General features: G+C 44.9%; 1 long non-coding RNA gene across 3 annotated transcripts; it reads left to right on the top strand.

Moving 5' to 3' along the window:
* The first annotated feature begins 922 nt into the window (after window positions 1-922).
* On the top strand, window positions 923-15,334 carry LOC104861449. 3 transcript variants are annotated; one of them, XR_780049.3, is made up of 6 exons: window positions 923-1,003; window positions 1,218-1,305; window positions 1,878-1,974; window positions 11,687-11,833; window positions 12,612-12,936; window positions 13,330-13,424. It is a non-coding gene; the product is annotated as an uncharacterized LOC104861449 (long non-coding RNA). The 3 variants fall into 3 exon arrangements; XR_780050.2 differs by lacking the exons at window positions 1,878-1,974; window positions 13,330-13,424 and adding an exon at window positions 15,177-15,334 and having other exon boundaries at window positions 1,218-1,423; XR_780048.3 differs by lacking the exon at window positions 1,878-1,974 and having other exon boundaries at window positions 1,218-1,423.
* The last annotated feature ends 7,411 nt before the right edge of the window (window positions 15,335-22,745 follow it).

Here is a 22,745-nt window from a genome sequence, read left to right on the forward strand (position 1 = left end):
GTTCTTTTTTTTTTTTTTTTTTTTAGTACTGGGAATTGAACCCATGACCTTTGCACTGAGTTGTATCTTCAGCTCTTTTTACATTTTTTATTTTGAGACAAGCTCTTGCTAAATTGCTAAATTCCACAGGTTGAGCTCAAACTTGCAATCTTCCTGCCTCAGCCTCCCAGAGTGTTGAATGAGGTGAGGGCCACCACACCCAGCTCATATTATTCTTTAAATAGCAATTATTATAACATTAGTTACATTATAGTCTTTCTTTTTTTTTTTAACTTTTTTTGGGGGGTACCAGGGATTGAACTTGGGTCCTTGCGTTTTCGAGGCAGGCAGTAGAATCACTGAGCTAAATCCCCAGCCCCTCATTATAGCCTTTCTTATAACCTGTCTTTCTAGGTCATTGTTAGATTTCCCTCACTTTAAGACAGCTGCTACATAAAATAGCCTTCTCCTTCCCATAGTGCCTTGCTCCTCGTCTAAAATATGGCTTCTACCAAAGGACAGTCATCTTCCCAACATGCCTCTCTTCCTGCCAAAAGAATAACCTGATACTTGCTACATCCTAGCTACTAGTGATGTCACAAGCCCCTCCTAGTGATATCACAAGCTCCCCCAATCCCTAGCCAGTACATCACTCAGCCCCACCCCAGTCCTATAAGAAGCGCTCCCTGTCTCAGCCATATTGCTCTTTCTCATTTGTTTGGAGTCAGGCTGCTCAGGAAATTGTCCCTACAATAAAGGCATGGTGGTGCACACCTGTAATCCCAGCACTTGGGAGGCTGAGGCAGGAGGATCACTGTGAGTCTGAGACCAGCCTGGACTACATAGTGAGTTCCAGGTCAGTCTCACCTACATCATAGTGAGACCCTGTCTCAAAAAAAAAAAAAAAGGCTTGCTATGGTTCTGGTCTGGTCTTAGTTTTCGGCTTTTTTACCTGACAGTCATAGCACCCTTGAAGAAGCTATTTCTTTTAACTACATGTTTTCAAAGCCTAGCAAGGTGTTTGGTGAGTTGATTTATCATATAAGGGAAGGAAAACTTAATGTCTGATCTGTGGGCCCTTAAGGGGGAGAAATTCAGAGCCTAAGGAAAACATTGCATCCTTCTTCCTGATAATTTTTTTGATAATTTTTGCATATAATGTGCATTGCACAATTTCTGCGTGTAGTAAGAATTCAGTAAATGTTGCCTCTTTCCCCCTTTTCCCTCATTTTACACAGTGGTGAATTGAGCCTCTCAAAGATGAAGTAATCAGCTAAGTTAAACAGCTTAATAGCAAGAGGAACAAGCCCTGCATCTTCCAGTCTGGTGAATCCTTTTTCCCGTATAACATGGGGAACATGGAAAGGGGGAAAGACCCTTGACCCCACTAGTAATCAGTTTACAAATCACTTTTTATTATGAAGCGTTTCCAACATACTCAAAGGTAGGTAGGTGGACCGGTGTAGTAACCCCTAAGTACCCACTGCTCAACTCCAACAATCATCACCTCTCTGTCAACCCCTTTCATTGCCAGCCCTCCAACCTCAAGCATTTTGAGGCAAATCCTAAGCACTTCATGAAGTTCTAACTGCATTTTTTCATGAAACTTTCTCATGTTTAGTTGCTAGAAAGGGTGAACTCAGCTGGAAAATATTTCAATAAGATGAAACCTCAATTCTTCTATAAAAGGTATTGGAACTCACATCCTCAAAAGCACCCCTGGTATCTGCAAGGCCTTTAGGGTCTTGCCAAAGTGTGGGTGCCACGACGTAAGGAACCTACGATTTGGTGAAATACCAAGAGATCAGTAAGTTTCTTCCGACTCTTGTTTCTTTGCTGAATTTCCTTTTTCTTTTTTTCATTCTTCTTTCCTTTTCTTTTCTTTTTTTCCCTTTTAGCCCAGGCTGGCCTCGAACTCTCAGGGATCCCCTTGATCTCAGCCTGTTGAGTGCTGAGATTACAGATGGACGCACCATTCCTGGCTTTTTTGGTTTGGTCAGTAGTAATACTTGTTTTGTGTATTTTTTAAAAAAAGGATCCTTATACTTTAATCAATTAATTAATTTCTGTGGTGCTACGGGTGAAACCTAGGTCCTTGCACATTCTAGGGAAGTATTTTGCTGCTGAGCTACACCCCTATACCCTAAGGTAGAGCTTTTAGAGCTGCATCCTAAAATATTTATGAATGCAGAGGTGTGAACTGTTCCCAGATAACAGTTGGGCTGGAGAAGTAGCTCACTGGCAGAGCCCTTGCTTAGTATGCAGAGTCCTGGGTTCAAATCCTAGCATGAAAGATAAAAAACAAAAGCGAACCAAACCTGGTTGTGAGGCGCACATGGAGCTACAGTTGTAATAAGACTGACTGTAGATTAGCTGGGTGAGGTGACACTCTGGGAGGCTGGGGTAGGAGGAGCACAAAGGTCAAGCCAAGCCTAGCCTGAGCAACTTGGCAAAATCCTGCCTTAAAATTAAAAACAATAAAAATAAAAACTGGGTGCCAGGGATTTAGCTCCATGGTACCACCACCTGCCTCACAAGTGCAAGGTCCCAAGTTCGATCCATTATAATATCCCGTGTATTTTTATCTGTTTGACATTTTTCATAATGAACTAAGAAACGTCGCCTGCCTCGCAAGTGCAAGGACCCGAGTTCGATTCCCGGTACCAAAAAACAAAACAAGACAAAAAGTTATTGGGTAAATGAATTAAGAAACAGAAGCTTGCCTATCTGGAAGGGCTTATGTTGCTCAGGTAACACTCTTGCCCATTCTTGCCATTCTTAGTTGCACTAAGCACCCTGGCCCGGGAGGGTGATGGTATCGTTCTCTGCCGGCCCGTACTGCAGTCTTTCTAGAACCCAATGCCCTGGTACTCTGTATCCAAGGATCCCCCTGGGGAGGCTGCGTATCCCCAAGTGTCCCTTAGCCCAGGGTGTTGATAGATTTATGTGGCCGCACTGCTTAGATGGGGCAGGTGCTTAGAATCTAGACTCCCAAAGTCAGGGAATTTGTCCTTGCTTGGGTTCCTTGCTCCCATGGATTTATTCGGCATCACAGCTCTGGCTGCAGACTCCCATGTGCCCTGTCGTGGGCTTGTCACCTGTGTGGGACTTAGCTGGGGAGTGCAGGTGAAGCTGGCAAAAAGTGCCCTTGTATGGTTAACTCTGTCCTCTGGGGCAAAGGAAAGCACACTGCTTCCCTTTAAAACTGAGTTAACTCTTTGAGCCCCATCAAATGAGCTCAGTGATGAGTAGCTCTGGCCTTTGGAGCTCCGGCAGTGGTGTTTTAAATGAGATGCATTTACCCATCGCCACCAATGCTGCTGGCGGAACTCACCAGCAAAGGCAGCCAACAAGCACAGGTCTCACTCGATTTTTGTCTTGGAGTAGACCGGTGTTCTTGAGAAGGGATCAACTGACTGCTTGCTTGTTTCAGAACTGAGAAGGCACAGCCTCATTAGAGGTCTCCGGTGGATGAGCCCACTCATCCGTATTCACTTTCTGAGGAGCAAGGAGCTGGCCCCTTGTTGCCGTTTGCGTTGCAATTGAGTCTGGGTTTCTTGTTTCCAATTTGCTACATGCATTCTCTTCTGGCTTAGAGCTGCAGAGAAAAGGAGTAACAGTAAGTAAGTTTTTTTTTTTTTGGTCCTGGGGATTGAACTCAGGTCCTTGCTCTTGCAAGGCAGGCCACCGAACAGTAAGTAAGTTTTAACTGACAGGTTTTGAATCCTGCGAGTTAAACATCTAGACAGGTTAGCAGTTGCATTTGCAATGCTTTAAAGAAAGTTGGGCTTGAATTGATTTCCAACTTTGCAGGCATCAGGGTTTATAAATGAGCATCTCTGGGATACGTAGAAAAGTATCTACAACACAAATGGTTGGAGAAGTAATAAAAAAAAGTTTGAATTTTTTTAATATTTGAAATTGTATTTATTTATTTACTTTTGGTACTGGAGATCAAACTCAGATCCCTGTGCTTGCAAGGCAGACGGCAGAACCACTGAGCTAAATCCCCAGCCCTGTTTCTTATTGTTGTTGTTGGGGAATCTAATGTGGACCCTTGCCCTTGCGAGGCAGGTGGCAGAACCACTGAGCTAAATCCCTGGCCCTATTGTTTGTTTGTTTGGGGGTGTTGAGACAGGGTCTCACTTTGTAGTTGAGACTGACCTCGAACTCACTACGTAGCCCAAGCTGGTCTCGAACTCACAGTGATCCTTCTGCCTCAGCCTGCCAAGTGTTCTATTGTTTGGTTTTTAAAGACAAGGTCTTGCTTTATCGTTCAGGCTGGCCTCAAACTCATGGCAGTCCTCTTGCTTCCGCCTCCTGAGTGCTGGGATTACAGGTGTGTGCCACAATGCCCAGCAGTATTTTTTAAAATTAAAAGTAATTTGAGATTTTTATAAAGGAATTCTGACTAATTTTTTAAGGCAGAAAAGTCGTGATCTTGGCTACACCTGGTTAAAAAAAAAAAAAAAAAGAAAAAAAAAGAAAAAGGAAGTCCTTAAGATGGACAACTGAGGCCAGCTCTAGGTTAGGAAATGGCTCCCGTCCGGCAGATAAATCTCTGTGAGAACATCGAAGTGCCATTTAGTAGCTGGGAAGAGATAATTAAACCAAATATTAGCCTGGCGTCTTCAAAGGGTTAACTCGTCAAGCAGTTTATTTCCAGAGAGCGCTTTCTGTACCTCTGCCACCCTCGCATGGCAGGACATGGCCCTCTGTCCCTAGCTCCTGGACTGGCAGCTGGATTGGACTCGCGGCCTTCACAAGGCACAGAGCGCCGGCAGCATCAGCTGCTGTCTGCACAACTCCCTGAAGAGTGTGCAGCCCCCTGGGTGCGCAGATTGATCACGTGTGCAGCTGCAGTGTACCAGTAACTGAATAGGGTGTCCGCTCAGAGCCCGGGAGCACTGCTCCTATGGATGCCCGGGAAGCGAGACATTCAGGTTTGCATCCTGACCCAACCTTAACTAGCAGGTGATCTTGGCCAGGTGACTGAGCAACTCTAAGGGTGACTGTCACTAGGTGCTGTGATGCATGCCCAGAGTCCTAGGTATTCCGGGGCTGAGGCCCAGGAGTCCTCCTTTGACCTCTCTCTTCTTGGTGTACTTAGCTTTAGCTGATTGGGGTTTGGAGAACTGCATACTCGGGCCAGGTGCAGTCTCAGCTATGCAGGAGGCTGAGGCAAGAGGATTGCAATTTCAAGCCCAGCTGGGGCAATTTAGCTGAACCCTATCTAAAAAAAAAAAAAAAAAAAAGTGTATTTTGAAGCAGGAGCTGATTTGTATTTTTCACTTGTACATTTTGGTCTTCAGATATGCCATTTACTCTGAAAAAATGGCCATCTATCCAAAAGACATCATATTTGTGGAATCTCTAGAGTGGCCAAGGGAACATTGTTCGTGGATTTGTGGCTGAATGAGACTCATCACTAGTTTGCCTAATAAATATAGATTAAAAGGATATCCAATATCTGCCTTAAGCCCACTGAGGAATATAAATTTACAGTGAAAGATCGCGACTCTAAGGAAGGCTTTGGAGACGATTCCCCGCTGCAGCTTGATGATGAAAATCAGCCTTCACTGTGCATTTAATTTCTTTTGTGGGTTCAGAGCAGATCCCTAAAGTTTCATTTGAGGAAGGTTAATCACGATAGTCTTTGCAGCCTGGGAAACTCCTAATGTTCGGTAGAGTTGGTAAAAGCTATCTGTGTGAATAAGGATGTTTAACCTTTTAAAGTAAGGCAATATAAAGAAAGATCTTCTGAAATACTATTGTTGTAGATATCCTTGAAGAAACTAATGTAGGGCCGGGGATTTAGCTCAGTGGTTCAGCTCTCCATAAAACCCGTTTCTTTTCCGAAGCAAAATTCTGTGCATTGAATTGGGAAAGTAAACATTTTTATATAAAAAGGAAATAAAGAAAGAAATCAGGGGTGGTGGGGCATCCCTGTAATCTTAGTGTTCTGGGAGGCTGAGGCAGAGGGGTTGCAAGTTCCAACCCAACCTGGGAAATTTAGCAACTTAGCAAGTTTCTGTCTCAAAGTAAAAAATAAAAATGAAGGGATAGGGATATAACTCAGTGTGAAAACTTCAAGTTCAATGCGCACTACCAGGAAAAAAAAAAGGAAGCAACAATAAAACTTTTTCCTTGATGAGATGGCAGAGATCTATTTAATACAGGACATTTTATTTCTTAGGGATGGGACCTAAGGCCTCACCCATGCTAGGGTGAATTCTGCCACTGAGTCCCATCCCGGGCCCTAGAATATTTATTTATTTATTTATGGAGACAGGGTTTAGCTGTGTAGTTCAGGGTAGCCTTGAACTCACTGTGTAGCCCAGGGTGACCTTGAACTTTCAGTGATCCTCCTGCCTCAGCTTCCTGAGTGTTTGGATTCCAGGCATGCACCACCAAGCCAGGCTTGGCCTAGAATATTTAAGACTGCCTGGGCAGGTCTGTAGGACCCTCCTTTCTTTCTTTCTTCCTTCCTATCCCCCCCCCTTCTTCCTGGTACTGGGGATCGAACTCAGGACCTTGTGCCTGCAAGGCAGATGTGTCTTCTCTGTGCCTCCTGGAGGTAATTCAGTAGTCAAATTTGAGTGTTTATCTTTGATTCCACATTCTTTCCCCAGTCTACATCTTTCTGTCCTGATTCCTCTTTATTTCTCTTTAGTTTTAAGCCAGAAACTCTCATAGTTCCCTTGGGATGATGAAGAAACTCCTGTCATTTCGGTTATAAATTCAGATGCCTAGCCCAGGTTCCCAGATCCTGACCCACTGACCCTGTGCTGAAATCTAGGAATCCTACCTTTTGCGGAACACCCTAAGTATTTTGTCAGAGGAGCTGAGCTATGTTGTTAGGTGGTGGTGAAACACAGGTACTTTCACTAGGGTATTTGCATTCTATTGGACAGGAAGGAGTCTGTAATTATGGAATTGTAGTCATCAGTAATCCTATGACAAGAGAACTTCTGTGGAGATGTGTAGTTTGCTGGCAAATCCTATTGTGAAGCTGAAGGTTTTCCCTGCTTCTACCCTGGCTCCCTTTACTGGGTCTTAATTAACAGCAGCAGTGGGGGTGGGTCGGGAAGCTAAAGTCTAGGGATTATCAATCTCCGCTTTAGAATTCCCGGACTTGGAGAGTAGATGATTGTCATTCTTCTCAGCTATTTTGTTGGGCTTTGAAGTCATTGAATTCTGTGCTCAGAATTTTCCTTACCTATAAGAATTTGTTTCTGTAACATGAATTGAAGGGAATAAACTTGATTTTCAAAAACAGATCCCCAACCGTCTGTCAGTGTATCTGAGATTCCACCATGACAACTGACCTTAGAACATAGGCAGTCCCTCAAAATCTAACAATTCCAGTGCATGCACTTCTGGGTCAATATCATCACTTAGACCTGGTAGTCTAGGATGATTGAATTGGGGCTATGAAGAATGGGAAAGAACAGGGCATGGTGGCGAATGCCTGGAGTCCCAGCATTTGGGAGGTGGAGGCTGGAGGGTCCCTCTGAGTTCACAAGGCCTGGCCTACATCATAGTGAATTCAGGATTGAGCAACATAGCAAGAGCCTGTCTCCAAAAAAAAAAAAAAAAAGTTCAATTCTTACTCTGAACACATATACTCTAAATAAATAAAATTTACATTGAGGCCAGGCATGGTGGTATACACCTGTGATCCCAGCACTCAGGAACCTGGAGAAAGAGGATTGGTGCATGTTTAAGGCCAGCCCAGATGCAGTGAGTTCAAGTCTGTCCTAAATTACAAAGAGATGCTGTCTCAAAAAAACCAAAAAAGGGCTGGGGATTTAGTTCAGTGGTTCTGCTACCTGCCTTTCAAGCTCAAGGTCCAGAGTTGATCCCCAGTACAAAAAAAAAAAAGTAGGATTTAAATTGAAGAGTGAGAGAAAAAAGAAGGAAGAAAAGAAAATGGGAGTGGTTGTTTGGATGAATTTCAGACAAACTGAAACAATTTCTACACTATTGCAAGTCAACTGCTCAAAATTAGAATATATCAAATAGTGGAAGTACATTTTATTATGTTTTTTGACATTGCTATACAATAAAATAACAGCATGTTACTTTTGTATGATGTAATAAATATTAAAATAATTTTATCATTATCATTGTCATTATTATTATTTTTGGTACTAGGGATCAAACTCAGGACCTTGTGCTTTCTTCTTCTTCTTCCTTTTTTTTTTGTACCAGGGATCAAAGTTGGGTCCTTGCGTTTGTGAGGCAGGTGGCAGAACCACTGAGCTAAATCCCTAGCCCATAACCTTGTGCTGTTGAGACAGGTGCAGTGACACTGAGCTAAATCCCCTGCCTGAAATCAATTTTAAATGGCACCTTAAAATATTGAAGCCTATTGCCCTAAGATTGTAACATTGAGAGAAAGTATTCAACATAGTTTTCAAGATAGAAGTACAAGCCGGGCATGGTGGTGCATGCCTGCAATCCCAGCACAGGGAAAGCTGAGGCAGGAGGATTGCCATGAATTCAAGGCCAGCCTGGGCAACACAGTGAGTTCAAGACTAGCCTGGGCTACAGAGCAAAATGCTGTCTCAAAAATAAAATAGCTGGGGATTTAGCTCAGTGGCACTGTGCCTACCTCCCAAGTGCAATTTCCTGAGTTCGATCCCTGGTATTGCAAAAGAAAAAAAGAAAGAAAGCAAAACAAAAAAGATAGAAGTGCATATTGCGTCAGTCAGTATAAGTTGTGTTACATCCATGTCCTTGCTTATGTGTGTGGCCCTGGGTTCAAAGAGAGAAGGAAAGGAGAAAAGCTTCCTTTCGAAAAGTCACACATCATCTTTCCTTTCTTTCTGTGGTTTTTTTTTTTTTTTTTTTTTTGGTACCGGGGATTGAACTCAAGGCCTTTTGCTTGCGAGGCAGGTGGTGGAACCACTGAGCTAAATTCCTGGCCCTGTTTTTTGCTTTTATTGAGGCAGGATCTTTGTAGTCCAGGCTGGTCTTAAACTTACTATGTAGTCCAGGCTGGCCTTCTGGCCTTGAATTCTCGGTGATCTTCCTGCCTCTGCTTCCCATGTGCTGGGATTACATGCATGCACTACCACACCTGGCTGCAAAGTTTATTTCAGAGCTGGGAACATAGGACAGACTCAGGTGCAAGCTGGCCCTAAAAAGACATCATGGAGGGACCAGCCTATACACCCCTCCATGGGCTGTGTTAGAGGTGACCAAAGAAATCTCATGACCTTGGAAAGTTATCTGGGAATGCCTTGATTTCCCTTCTGATAAAGTGGAGATAACAGTGCTCATTATTCAAAAAGGACTCATGATAGCATCTATGAACTTTATTGAAGTCTTGGATAAGCATATCTTGTAAGTGCTACTGTGTCTGTTCTTTTTAGCATCATCTCAGTTGCCTGAGGTGACTTTAATTTGACTTCAGGTCTTCTAGCACGTAGCTATTCTTAAAGAACTGTTTTTTTTTGTTTGTTTTTTTGGTCTTTGTTTTTGTTTTTTGTACCAGGGATAGAATTTAGGACCTTTTGCACTTGTGAGGCAGACACGGCACCACTGACCTAAATCCCCAGCCCAAGAAGTCATTTTTTTAAAAATTGAGTTTATTGGTACATTTTAAGTGTACAGTACAGTTACATTCATTATTGAGATCTTATACCTTTACATGACAGGTCTTGGTTCTCATTTTTTCCCCTTGTCCCTGCCCTCCCTTCACCCCCTCCTCCCCTCCCCATTTACAAACACTTTATTTCCATTTTTTCATTTTCTCATATAAGAACTCATTGTTTTTAACATTTATTCTGAGATAAGGGGAAGGGGAAGGAAATCCCCCTCTCTAAACCACAATAACAACTCTATCATGGCAGATTGAAACTCTATTAATTTCCTTATCTTCAACTTCAGTAAAAATCATTTTCCGAGAAGAATCTTCTGTTTTGATGGTTTAACATTTAGTGTATCATTTTAGACTTCACTTTGTAGCACTTCTTTTACATGAAAGTCTGAGTTGCCAAGCCGTGAAGGATTCTAGTAAGAAATGCTGTAGATGTGGAAAACGAGCAATTATTTTTTGAAGAATTAAGGCTGCAACTATTTGAGCCATGCCTGTTACATCAAATCAGATATTTTTCTCCCAAGACAATTTGTAGTTTCCTTTTCCATCATTTAGGTTGTAAGCTATGGGAATAAGTGCAAACAAGTGTTCAGTGGCAGCTATGATTTTGATTTTGATACTATATCCAAGCCACGCCAGGCGAGTGCATTTGGCTTTGCAGCAGGCCCCTGCACACTGATACCCATGCACAGCCGTAATGGGAAACATTTGAGTTTGGTTGCAGAGGTTTGCTCAGTGTGAAATCTGTTCCTAACACAATGGTCAGATTGAAAGGAGTTTCATTACATGGCTGGGCATTGCTTCTTTCTTTGGGGAATATAAAAGGTGAATGCAATACTTTCCAGTTTAAAGTTACCACAAAACTTCATCATCTTAACCTCAAAATCAACTCCTAAATTTACACTGAGAACGAGAGAGGCCGTGAGCTGGCCGCAACTGCCTGTTTGATCTTGGTTAAGTTCCAAACAGCCAGGGAGAGTTCAAAGGAGGGCCAGGAGCACTTTAATTCCTGCTCTTCTTTTTCTTCCCTCCACTCCTGTCCCCATCCTTCGGTATGAACTCCAGTCTGTATCCATTTCAATAACCCCAGATGCCTCGGATTCTGGAACAATGGGAAAGCCCCTTTCCTTATTGATACTGACAGGCCCTTTGGTCCCAAAATGTCCCTCAACAGATGTTAGAGAATGTGATCATAAACCAGAGAGATATCTGTTACCACCTTTAAGGCTGTTTTATTTCTAGCTCTCTACATTCCACTGGATAAGGTTTAATTTTTTTTTTTTTCTTCCCTTCAGAACCCTCTCTTGAGGATTTAGGATACAGGAAAAGTAGTTAGGGCTTCATATAAGTTGCTGAGTTTGATTTAACAAAGTTGCCCCCTCCTTACCTTCCCAAAAGGAAATGGAGAAAGAGCATAAAGGACAGTTATGAAGTGATACCAATATTAAAACAAGATTGAGTTTATTTTATTATTCAAGGTACTATATTTGGAAACTGAATAATGTTCTCCTCTTCCTTTTCTTCTTTTTTAATTTAAACAGTCTGGATGTTATTTTAGTCCAGTCACATTATTGGAAGAAGGTTTTGGGTTATTTTAACTCTGGCTAGTGAGTGTATCTCTCTGATACTAAAGACTGGAAGTGCATGCGGGCTTTGAGGCCCTGAAGTGAATCATTGCCTTAGGACTGATCTAGCCTGAAGTCCACTTTCCATCAAAGGGAAGAGCTATCAATTGGCGGCAAAGAACACGTACTGCACTTGATCTTTGCCTAGAGGCCAAGAGGCAATGGCTATGAAGCCTATTAATGCCTAATAAAGGGACTACTTTTTGCTCATAAATAAATAAAACTGGAGGTTTTCTTTCTTCTTTTTTCATTTTTAGTACTGAGATCAAATCCACGGGTGTTTCAACCCTGAACTATATCCCCACCGTTTTAAAATTTTACCTTTTATTTTGAGGCAGAGGGTCACTGGGTTGCTCAGGCTGGCCTTGAAGATTTCAGTCTTGCTGCCTCAGCTTCCTGAGCAGCTGGGGTTACAGGCATGTACCACTGTGCCTGGCTCCTAAAACTGTACCACAGTGTCTTCATCTTTCCCAAGGAGATCTACTTTCTATGGCGCCAACCACACCAGTCGGCCAGATAAACAGTGGCAAGGAGGAGGCCAAAGGAACAAGACAGGCAGGCTGCCCAAGGTGACAGTTTCGCCAGAGTGTGTGGCTTTGCTTCCCCATCACTTGGAGTCCATGTAAGCCCTCTCTTTCTACATGTCTTACTCTGACACATGCCCCTCAATTTTTTTTTTTGTACAGGGGATCAAATTCAGGACCTTGAACTTGCAGGGCAGGTGGTGGAACCACTGAGCTAAATCCCCAGCCCCACCCCTTGATTTTTGAGCTTGGCAGTGTGCTAGTCACCTTCCAGTCCCTGTAACAAAATTCCTGAGACAATTCACTTTAAGGAGGAAAGATTTATTCTGGCTCATGGGTCTAGTCTTCTCCATGATTGGTTGAATCTGTTGTTTTGGGTCTGTGATGACGCAGTGTGTGGTGGTGGAGGGTGTGTGGTAGCAAAACCGCTCACCCTGTCAGTCAGGAAGCAAAGTTTAAAAAAAAAGAAAGGAAGGAAGGAGGGGAGGGAGGGAGGAAAGAAAGCAGTAGGGGCTGGGTCCTATAGTCCTCTTGGAGGCCCCATCCCCAGTGACCGAAGGGCCTCCCACCTGGCCCCCCAAGAGCGCCACTGCAGGGCCAGATCTGCAACAGATAAGCTTTGGGGGAGCAGTGAGAGGGAGGGCAGTTTTGCTTGTATTTTCAATGCAAATCCTCTGAGCACTGCACGAGGAAGTTCATGGTGAGAGGAAGGCTGTCTGATAACGTGAGTGCAGGCACACTTTGGAAGTTATGCAGATCTTGGGTTGCAAGAGGTGTGTGTGTGTGTGTGTGTGTGTGTGTGTGTGTGTGTGTGTGTGAACGTATGCACACGCGCATGCACACAAGCCCTGTACACGCTCTGTCTTCTGTTGAAAGGGTGTGTCCCCTACTCTGAGCTCAGGAAGATCTTCGTGGCTGCCTGCACAGATCGCGTGTGCCAGGAGTGACTCAGTTTAACCCCTGAGGAGTGGTGAGGGGTGCGTGCTGTCCACCCAAGATGCCCACCTTCCGATCCAGCCGCCTGGCAGAACGAGGCCGAGCCACATGGAGAGACCACTTGGCCAGCGAATCTGCAGCTGTCACTCCGAGGGGTTGCACAGAAAGATGGAAATGGGTGGAACGGGGGAAAAGGACGAGGACAGAAATGAATATGGCGCTGCTTCACGGCTGAACACCGGTGATGGGTTTCCATCTCTATCAGGTACTGTTCTAGAAGGTGGGGCCCAGCTGTGAACAAAACACACACAACTCCTCTCCCTGCAGAGTCTGTAAATTCAGCCTGTTGAGTCTTCTGCAACTGGGAGAACCAAACTGGGGTTTTTATATAATCATGACCAATGTTTGTAATTACAGTGTCATTATTTTTATGGGGATTGATTCTTCTGAGATAGAATTCCTCTTATTTCCTTTTCCTCCTCTTTTCCCTTTTTTCCCTCTCCCCTCCTCCTCCGTCTGAGATGTCAGTCTGTGGTCCGGGTCAGTCTCAAACTCCTGGACACAAGTAATCCTCCCTCCTCAGCTTCTGGAGTACCCGAGTGGACCTTCAGGTGTGTGCCACCTCACCTGACTAATATTTACTTTTTTATGTGCCTAGAAAACTGCAGAGAGAAGTGAAGGCCTAGGGCTGGCTACCTCCAGAGGATTACGAAGGGCAGACAATGTATGGAGGTGCGGGAAGGAAAAGGAAAAGCCTGGTCAGTGGGAACTCAGTGATGGAGGATGAGGGTCATTCTGGGTTCACTGTTGCAGCCCATCTTTGTGCCAGTTTTCTGCCTCCAGTAGTCATAGTTGTCTTTCTTTTTCCTGGTACAAGAGAAGGGAGGGAGAGGGACTCATAAAGGGAAACTCATGTCCTGCTTTTAGGCAAATGGGAGCAGGACGGAGAACTCTTTCTATATTTTCTTCTTTTTCCTAGCCCCTTTTTACATTTTAAATTCACAGGGTCTCGGGAAGTTGCGCAAGCTGTTTTTTTTTTTTTTTTTTTGATTCCAGGGATCAACTCAGGTCCTTGCATTTGTGAGGCAGGCGCCAGAACCACTAAGCTAAATCCCCAGCCCCCCACCCAAGCTGGTCTTGAACTTGGAATCCTCCTGCCTCAGCCTTCTGAGTAGCTGGGGTTACCGTGCCCAGCTGCATTTGTTGCTTGTGGGCTTTAGTTCAAACTAACCCTTATGCCAAAGTGGCATGGTTGGGGTAACATACGTGTATACACTACAGTGCTGTGGATGACGTCTGGAGCTGGCATGTGCTAATGTGGCCCTGGAAAGCATATTCTGACCCACTCCCGACAGGGCAGAAGACCATGCCCAGCCCTCCTCTGTCAGGGTCCCACTTCCTGTGCATGTGGGGAGGGTGAGCCTGTCTGCACCCACCACGCCAGGGGAGGTCTTAGCCCACAGAAGCGCTCCGTGACCGTCTGGGGAGCAGTGACTGAACCCCAGCGGGCTGGCCAGTGCGCTGCTCTTGAAGAGGTTGAGAAGCAGTCGCCAACTCCTCCAGGCAGGATTTGGTGTCCAGCGGTGGGAGCGTGGTCAGGCGACAGCTGTCAGATGTCTGCTGCTTCAAGGTCTGCTGTATCCCGAGACTGCCTGGCCCCGGGTCACGCTGTATCAGGGGCATCCCGAGTCCCATGACTGACTAGGAGGAGGGAGCTTTCGGGCCATTTCCGTGCCACATGGGCTTCACGGGACCATGCAGAGTGTATTTTCTTTTTTTTTTTTTGGCATGGGGGATTGAACTCGGGTCCTTGCCCTTGTGAGACAGGCGCCAGAATAACTGAGCTATGGGATTACAGGTGTGCGCCACTGGTCCTTCCTGCTATATTCTTAAAAAAAAATCCCCCCCCAGGCAAGGTTTCAGTAAATTGCCCAGGATGGCCTAGAACTCTCGATCCTCTGCCTCAGTCTCCGTAGTACTAGGGTTATAGGTAGGAGCCTCTGCACTTGGCCCTACTGATAACTCTCAGCCCTTGTTAGTTTGTTATACTTTTCTCTCTTTCCTACCTCTTTGTTCTTTCTTTCTTTTTTTCTTTTTTTTTTTTTTTCTTGAGACAGGGTCTCACTATGTAGTTGAGACTGAACTGGAACTCACTATGTAGCCCAGGCTGGTCTCGAACTCACAGAGATCCTTCTGCCTCAGCCTCCCGAGTGCTGGGATCATAGGCATGCGCAACCATGCCTGGCTTTTCTTTTTTTTGGTATCCAGGATCGAACTCGGGTCCTTGTGCTTGCAAGGCAGGCAGTGGAATCTCTGAGTTAAATCCCTGGCCCCCGGCTTTTCTTCTTTCATTTTTTTTTTTTTTTTGCACTGTAAGGATGGAGCCAGAGCCTTGTGCCTGATGGGAAAATGCTTTGTACCCTCAGCTTCTTCTTTCAGTTTTCACAAGATTAGTGAGATTTTTGTCTTCTCTCAGAATCTGACACCTTTTACTTCTTCCCACAGGACATCATGCAGAGAATTTGAGAAAGAAATCAAGCCAGGTGCAGTGGTACATGCCAGTGATCCCAGCACTCAGGAGGCAGAAGCAGGAGCATCACTGCGAGTTTGAAGCCAACCTAGGTTACGCAGTGAGTACAAGGCCTATCTGAACTACATAGTAAGACCCTGTCTCAGAGAAAGAAAGAAATCAACATGAGATGCAAAAGTCAGTGGTTCTTATTATTTTTCTCTATAGCCCACCTTGCCAGCTTTCTTCATTCATCCCGTGATGGTTGATCTTGATTGTTGATGTAAGTGGATTGAGAAACACCCAGGAAAGTAGTGGATCTCATTTCTGGTTGTGTCTTCCTGGGTACTTCCAGAGATGAGTGGCATGTGGGATAGCAAACTGAAGGAGAGACCTGACCTGAAAGGGGGTGGCCCCGTGCAAAGGCCTGGTGGCCAGCCAGATGGGGCAAAATCAGAAGACAAAAGAAGCCTACCAGCATGGGCCACCTCATCTTCTCTGTCTGCTACCACCCTGAGAGATGCAACTTTCCTCTCCCATACCCTGTCTGCCTTTATGTTCTTCCCTTACCACTGGCCAAAGGAATGGAGCCGGTGCACCGTGGACTGGAAGCCCTGAAACCGTGAGCCAAAATAAACCTTTCCTCTTTATGTTGTTTCTTAAATGTTTTTGCCACAGCGACAAAAAGATGACATACACACATCCTAAACCTCAGCTTTTCCTACATCTTCCTCTACCTTCTGCAGCCCTGGATGTGTTTCCTGGAGGGAGGAGGGCTGGGGAAGGACCATAAAGGCATAGACCAGATGCAGGGTGGGTGGAGGGGGGACATACAGGTGACACCTAGGTGGGGAATGACAGGAAGGCTTCACATTAGAGACAGAGCTGGAGGCTCCCGGGGTGGAAGAAAGACTTAAACGTCAAGGAGGAGAGAAGGAGAAGGAGATCCACAGGCATCAAGGAGCCCAGAGATGCTCACTGCTGGGGAGCAAAGGACACAAGGCAGGGGCAGGTGACAACACAGACATTCTGGAGAACAGAAGGGCATTCAGGGAGGAAAGCCAAGGCCACGTAGGGTTGACTTTTTTTTCCCCTTAAGGATTAAGAATGAATCACTGTTTTCATAAGCATCAGTGCACATGCCATATGTTAGGTGTTGCCAGGGTGGAAGACACGACTGAGAACAACACGACTCGAACGTGCAGGCAGCCCTGACTCTGCCCTGTGGACCGGTGGGCATCTGTGGGAGCCGGATCCTCACCCCTCCCTCCTGTAAAATGAAACTCACACCCATATAAACCCTGTGAACCCCTTGGCCCCACTCTGAGGTTAGAGGGGGGTGGAGTTAGTGCATCTTAATGACAGATTCCACAGCAACAAAGTCTCAGTAAACCTCCCATAATTAATTACAGGGAGAAGGGAACAGGATACTAATTTAGGTCATAGACACCTTTGAAAATCTGATGAAAGCGACAGACTCCCCAGAAAAAAAGCACATGTGCATAACCACGCCTGATTTTATTGATGGTGTGTGGGTGTGTGTGAAAATCCCGGGGCGAGGGGATCCATGGATCCCCTGGCTAAGAAGCTCACACTATGGGCATATTTTACATCTGTGATCCAGGCGCAGGGAGGTCGAGGGGCCCCCACATGTGCTAGGAAGCAGAGTGGAGCTCAGCTTCAACCCCTAAGTCTGTTCTAGCTCTCCTGAGAACTTGCAAATCCACCCATGGGGAAGTCAGGCCTATCGATTTGTTTATTTTTCTTAACTTTTCAGTAATTACCAGGGATTTTATTGTTGCTCTTATTGGTTTATTTATTTATTAATTTTTGGGTTCTTGAGACAGGGTCTCACTATGTAGTTGAGACTGATCTAGAACTCACTATGTAGCCCAGGCTGTTCTCGAACTCACAGTGATCCTCCTGCCTCAGCCTCCTGAGTGCTGGGATTACAGGCGTGTGCTACCATGCCTGGGTATTTTTTGAGACAGGGTCTCACTATGTAGTTCAGGGTGTCTTTGAGCTCACTATGTAGCCCAGTCTGGCCTCAAACTCATGGAGATCCTCCTGCGTCAGCCTCCTGAGTGCAGGAATTACAGGCATTGGCCACCATACCCAGCAGTAAAGGAAGAAATTAGATTGTGCTTCCTTTGTATCTTTTGACTGTATCAGTGGTACATTCTTCAGTGACTTCTCCCCCGCAGTCACAAAAGAGAATGGGAGATCTAGTATGTTTGAGGTTCAACCAGACAATATCACACAAGGGGAGATAAAATCAATAACCCAATGTATTACAGTGGCTGCATCTCCCCTTTTGTTAGAAAAACGAAGTCCATTTGTGACTGGATGGCAAACATTAAAGGAGCAAAGTATAGAGAAACCCCACACTGTATAAGCTGACATCTCATACGGTTTTTCCCAAGCAGTGTGTGGACTGGGCAGCCTTTAAGGCACTTGTCAGCCTAAAAGCTTTTGTTTTTTTAGCTTTGCATAGTGGTTGTATCATAGCTAATGAAGTTTATTTGAGGAACGATTATTGCTAATTAAAAGCTTTTTTTCCCCCAGCATTGAAGATTAAACTCAGAGCCTTCACACTGAACTGCATCCTCAGCCCTTTTTTAAATTTTGAGACAAGGTCTTGCAAAGTTGCCTATGTGGGCCTCAAACTTGAGGTTCTCTTGCCTCAGCCACCCAAATAATCTAGGCTTATAATTGTGCACCATCATACTTGACCACAAAGGAGTTTTTTTTTGGAGACAGGGTCTCACTCTGTAATTGAGACTGACCTGGAACTCACTATGTAGCCCAGGCTGGTCTCAAATTCATAGTGATCCTCCTACCTCAGTCTCCTGAGTACTGGGATTACAGGTGAGTACCACCATGCCTGGCTGAAGGAGTTTTGATTGTCTACATTAATGTTCATAGTAACTCATCACTTCGTACTCTCATTGCACTTTCTGGATGTACACCTTTTTGTTTGTTTGCTTTTTGCTGACACACAGTTTGGCTGTGTAGTTCAGGCTGGCCTTGAATTCACTGTGTAGCCCAGGCTGGCCTTGAACTTGTGGAAGCCTTCTTGCCTCAGTCTCCCAAGTAGTTGGGATCACAGGGTTTGCCACCATGGCTGGCTCAACTGTTTGTTCAGCTGTTGTTATTCCCCTTTCTGGTAATGATACCTCATTTTCCCTTTGGAAAACTCCCCACTTCTGATGCATGTGGTTCAAGTGGTATTGGTCTCTCCCTGGCCAAAGATTGATATCCATTTAGATTTAGCAGATTGAATTTCTCTAGAGTCTGGACTCAGAGTTTCTTTTTCTTTGTCTGTGGGGGAAGGAATTGAGGATTAAACCCAGGGCCTTTGTTTTGAGTTACATGTAACCCTTTTTTATTTCTTATTGTAAAACAGGGTCATGCTAAATTGCTAAACTGCCGACACTGGGCTTGAATTTGCAATTTTCTTGCCTCAGCCCCACAGAGTGCTGGAATTACTCGCCTGTGCCAGTGCACTTGGCTCCCCCAACCTTTTTTAACATTTTATTTTGATTCAAAGTGTCACTAAGCTGCCCAGGGTGGCCTTGAACTTGTCATCCTCTAGTCTCAGTTTCTTGTCTCAGCTGGCATTTACAGGTATGCACCACCACTCCTGACTTGAACTTAAGAGTTTTCCAAATGGAAAACCTCTGGTTCTGATCTACTCTGATGGTGGGACTCAAAATAGTGTTCTTTATCTCCTGCTGCCTGGACAGGTGCCTCCCCTTCCCAGGGCTGAGCTTGTTACTATTTCACTTTGTTTTTCCCAGTAAATTTCTTATTTGCTTAAGGTAAGCAGAGTCCAGGTCTGTTGCTGGAAGCCCCAAACCGGGGAAGATACATAGATTGAGTGAGAAAGCACAGGTGTTGTGCAGGATGCCTGAGTCAGTTTGGTTGAAGTGCAACATTCTGCTACAAAAAATAAAAAGAGGTTGTATAAATATGTTGAGCTGAGACTTTAAGGTCCTGAGTTCCTAGTTCCTGGAGATGTTCTTGTGTGGGCTGGATGACCACTTGGCAGGGCTGTTGCTAAGAGACTCAAGCATTACATGAAATGACTTTGAAGTTCATCTTCAACCCAAATTCTGAAACTCTCCCTGGTCATTCACTGTCAGTGAGTGAGTCACATAAGGTGACATCCTGGCCACTGAGGACAGTTGTAGCAAAGTGACAAAGAACACACAGACATGAGTTATCCCAGGGCTGTATGTGGCACCTTTAACAGGCCCACCAGCTGTTAACGAATCTTTACTGTAAATGTGCAAACCTCCCATAGGATTTGAGCAAGCACACATCTAGTTGGTGGAAGATAATTTTGCTATCCCCACATGAGGCAATAATTTGTAAACCATATGAGTTGTGACTGACTTTTAGAGCAGCAGTTGCTAAAATAAAAAAAAATTCAACTTATGGAAAATTTCAACCATCTCTCTGCATAGATCTTTCATTCCCAGAGAGATTTGGTTGGGGCCTTGAGAATGAAGGAAGTTTTCCTAGTTGTAGTCATTTCAAACCAAGCTGCTGGAGTAGAGTAGTGAATGAGGCTAGAGTGAGAAGCAGGGAATAATGAGACGAATTTATGATTTATTTAAATGCTTTCAATTCTCAGGGTGCGTTTTAAAATACGTTTCTTTTCTGGGTGGCAAGTTACCTACCCATAAAGCTTGCTATTGTATATGGCTGCACTAGAAAAATATCACAAGGGGTTATTTGGGGCCATATTGGTTCCTAGTGATGGGTTACAAGTCACCTTTTCATTTATTCTCTGCAATTTACAATCAATCACCTGTCCCCAGCAATCAGGAGCAGATCATTCTTCTGTTTTATCACATCTTTGAGGGCACCCTTGAAAATATGACCTTTAAGCTGGCCATGATGGTGTGTGCTGTAATCCTAGTGTTCTGAGAAGCTGAGGCAGGAGGATTGCAATTTTAATCCAGCATGGGGGGGGGGAAACAAACCCAAAACAAAACAGGACACTAGGGATGCAGCTTAGAGGTCCATACTAGAAAAAAGAAACAAAGAAAAAAAAAAAAACTCAGGTTTCTCTGTCAAGATAGCTCCCTCTCTCACTCACTCCTTCTCCCTCCTCCCCAGGGTTTTGTTCCATATTCCGGGCTGGTATTGAGCTATGTAGTCCAGGCTGGCCTCAAACACATGGTGATATTCCTGCCTCAGCCTGCTAGGGGCTGGGATTATAGAGGTGCACCACCACAACCAGTTCAAGATAAGTGTTGTTTGCTGTATGCTAAACATGGCACCATTTAAAATTTGGCAAACTGCACCAGGTGCTTAGCATGAATAGGGTCCTGGACTCAAAGTACCACCACCAAAATACTTTTTTTTGTTTGTGGGATGTTTTACAAATGTCATGGATTCCTCTTACCTGCAGAGTAGATAAAAATGACACGGAGCATGTGGCTAGTGCTGATATTCATTCGGTGAACATTTATTAAGCAGATATTGTGTTCTGGATGATAAATAAAGATGATCCCTACTGTTGAACAACTCAGTCCTATAGGAGAAACCAACAAGAGTTAACAACTCATTGCAATTCGAAGTGGTAAGGAATGCGTGTGCAGAGTCCAAATAAATGAGCCAATCTTTTTTGCTCAATGCCAAAGTGAGTGCTCTGGTGACGATTTCTTGATAGGAACTGCGGCTGTGTAGAATTCCTGGAGAAAAGATGGTGAAGACTGAGCAGGAGGAATAACGCGAGCCAAGGTTTGTAGGTACGATGTGTGAGGTGGTTAATCTTGTCAACTTGACTAGGTCGGTAGAAAATTGGTAAAGCACACTTGCCATGTGCTTGAGGGCGTTTCCAGGGATGAGAGGCCTGTGGGTCCGCGAACTGTGCAGGGAAGAACTGCTTTGACTGAGGGCAGCGGAGCTGGAAAAGCACAGGGCCTGGATGAAAATCAAAGCTTTAGACGTGGAAGCTCGCACATGCTCAGCTTCGTTCTGCTTGAGCCTGTGAGATTTTTGGTGCTTCAATCTCCGGTGCACGTCAGACGTCAGACGTCAGACGTCAGACGCCAGACGCCAGACGCCGGAATCAGACGTAGGATGTGAGGTTCTTCAGCCTTTGAACATGGACTTGCTCCAATGGCTTTCCAGGTGCCTACCAGGCTTCAGTTTTGCCCTGGAGCTGCCTTCTTGGTCCTCCTTGTTCTGAGGCTTCTGGCTTCCTAGACCGAGCAGCTCCTGGTTTCCGTGGCTTTCTAGCCTGTGGACAGACATTTTGGGACTATCCAGCCTCCCTCAGATTGTGTAAGTGCATCTCATAAATCCCTTCATATATATATATATTGTCTATTTTGAGACAGGGTCTTCCTAGGTAGCCTAGGCTGGCCTCGAATTCGTGGCAGTCCTGCCTCAGGCACCAGAGTGCTGGGGTTTCATGCACTAGCACACCCGGTTTAAATCCCCTCATAATTCTATGTTCTATTGGTGTGGTTGCCCTGGAGTACGCTAATACCACATGTCACCCTCTTTAGGAGAGGGGCGTAGACGAGAACCTTGCTACTCAATGTGTAGTCCGCAGAGCAGCGGCGTTTCTATCACCTCAGAGGTTGTACAGAGGCCGACTTAGTAGGCCTGGGCGGGGCCCACGAACCTGTGCTTTTCACAAGTTCCTGGGTGTGTTGATGCCGGTGACACAGGGAGCGCACTCGAAGAGTGGGGTACTAGAGTCTCCGAGCCTAAGGTCTGTGGTTGGTTCTGTATCCTAGAGCACCTGAGTCCTCTTTTGACCTTTGCATTTCCACCATTGTCCGTAGACATAATTCCATAGGGTGTCCATTATTGTCGCTTGTCTTGAACTATTTTGATTTCCTAGGCTAAGAGGCATTATCGAATGGCTGTAAATATGCTGGTGTAGGCCAGGGTTTTAGCTCAGTGGTTCTGCCGCCTGCCACATAAGCTCAAGGTCCTGAATGGTACCAAAGAAAAAGGTTGTGTTTCAGAGATTGGAGGGTACTAAGAAATTACTAAAACAAACACCTGTGGTATCAAGACACAAAACAGATGGCCTGTGTCCTAGGACTCTTAGTATCTTGGAACCTACTGGGACAATTGTTCGTGCATTTATTCATCCCTGTTATCGACCCTATATCTAGCTCTCTCTATGATAAGTGCTGAGGGTCTTAGAGAGGGTTGATGGTTGGATGGTGAGGAGGTGAGGTGGGACCACAGTATTTTGACCTAAACTTGAACTCTGTCTCTTGGAAATCAGTTTTTTTTTCTTTTCTAGAATATTCTGAGGTGGACAGAAAAAAAGAAAATGCAGGATCTGGGTTATGTTCAGGACTTGAATACCTGTGGGACAGAAGTTCAGTATAGAGGATTGATAGAGTGTCACTGACTTGTGAATAGATGAAGCATACAGTTGTGAGCTGCACCGTGGTCTAAATGTGTACTTTTTGAGCTGTTTTCAAAGTAGTGTAAGATCTTGTCTAGATAAGATCTAATCTAATCAAGACATGGCCCACATCTCACCTCAGAAGAATGACAGACTTGGCCCAAATGCACCATTG

Source organism: Fukomys damarensis, unplaced genomic scaffold (assembly GCF_012274545.1).
Source record: "Fukomys damarensis isolate Sample0158 unplaced genomic scaffold, DMR_v1.0_HiC HiC_scaffold_10, whole genome shotgun sequence".
In the NCBI taxonomy this organism is placed as follows: domain Eukaryota; kingdom Metazoa; phylum Chordata; class Mammalia; order Rodentia; family Bathyergidae; genus Fukomys; species Fukomys damarensis.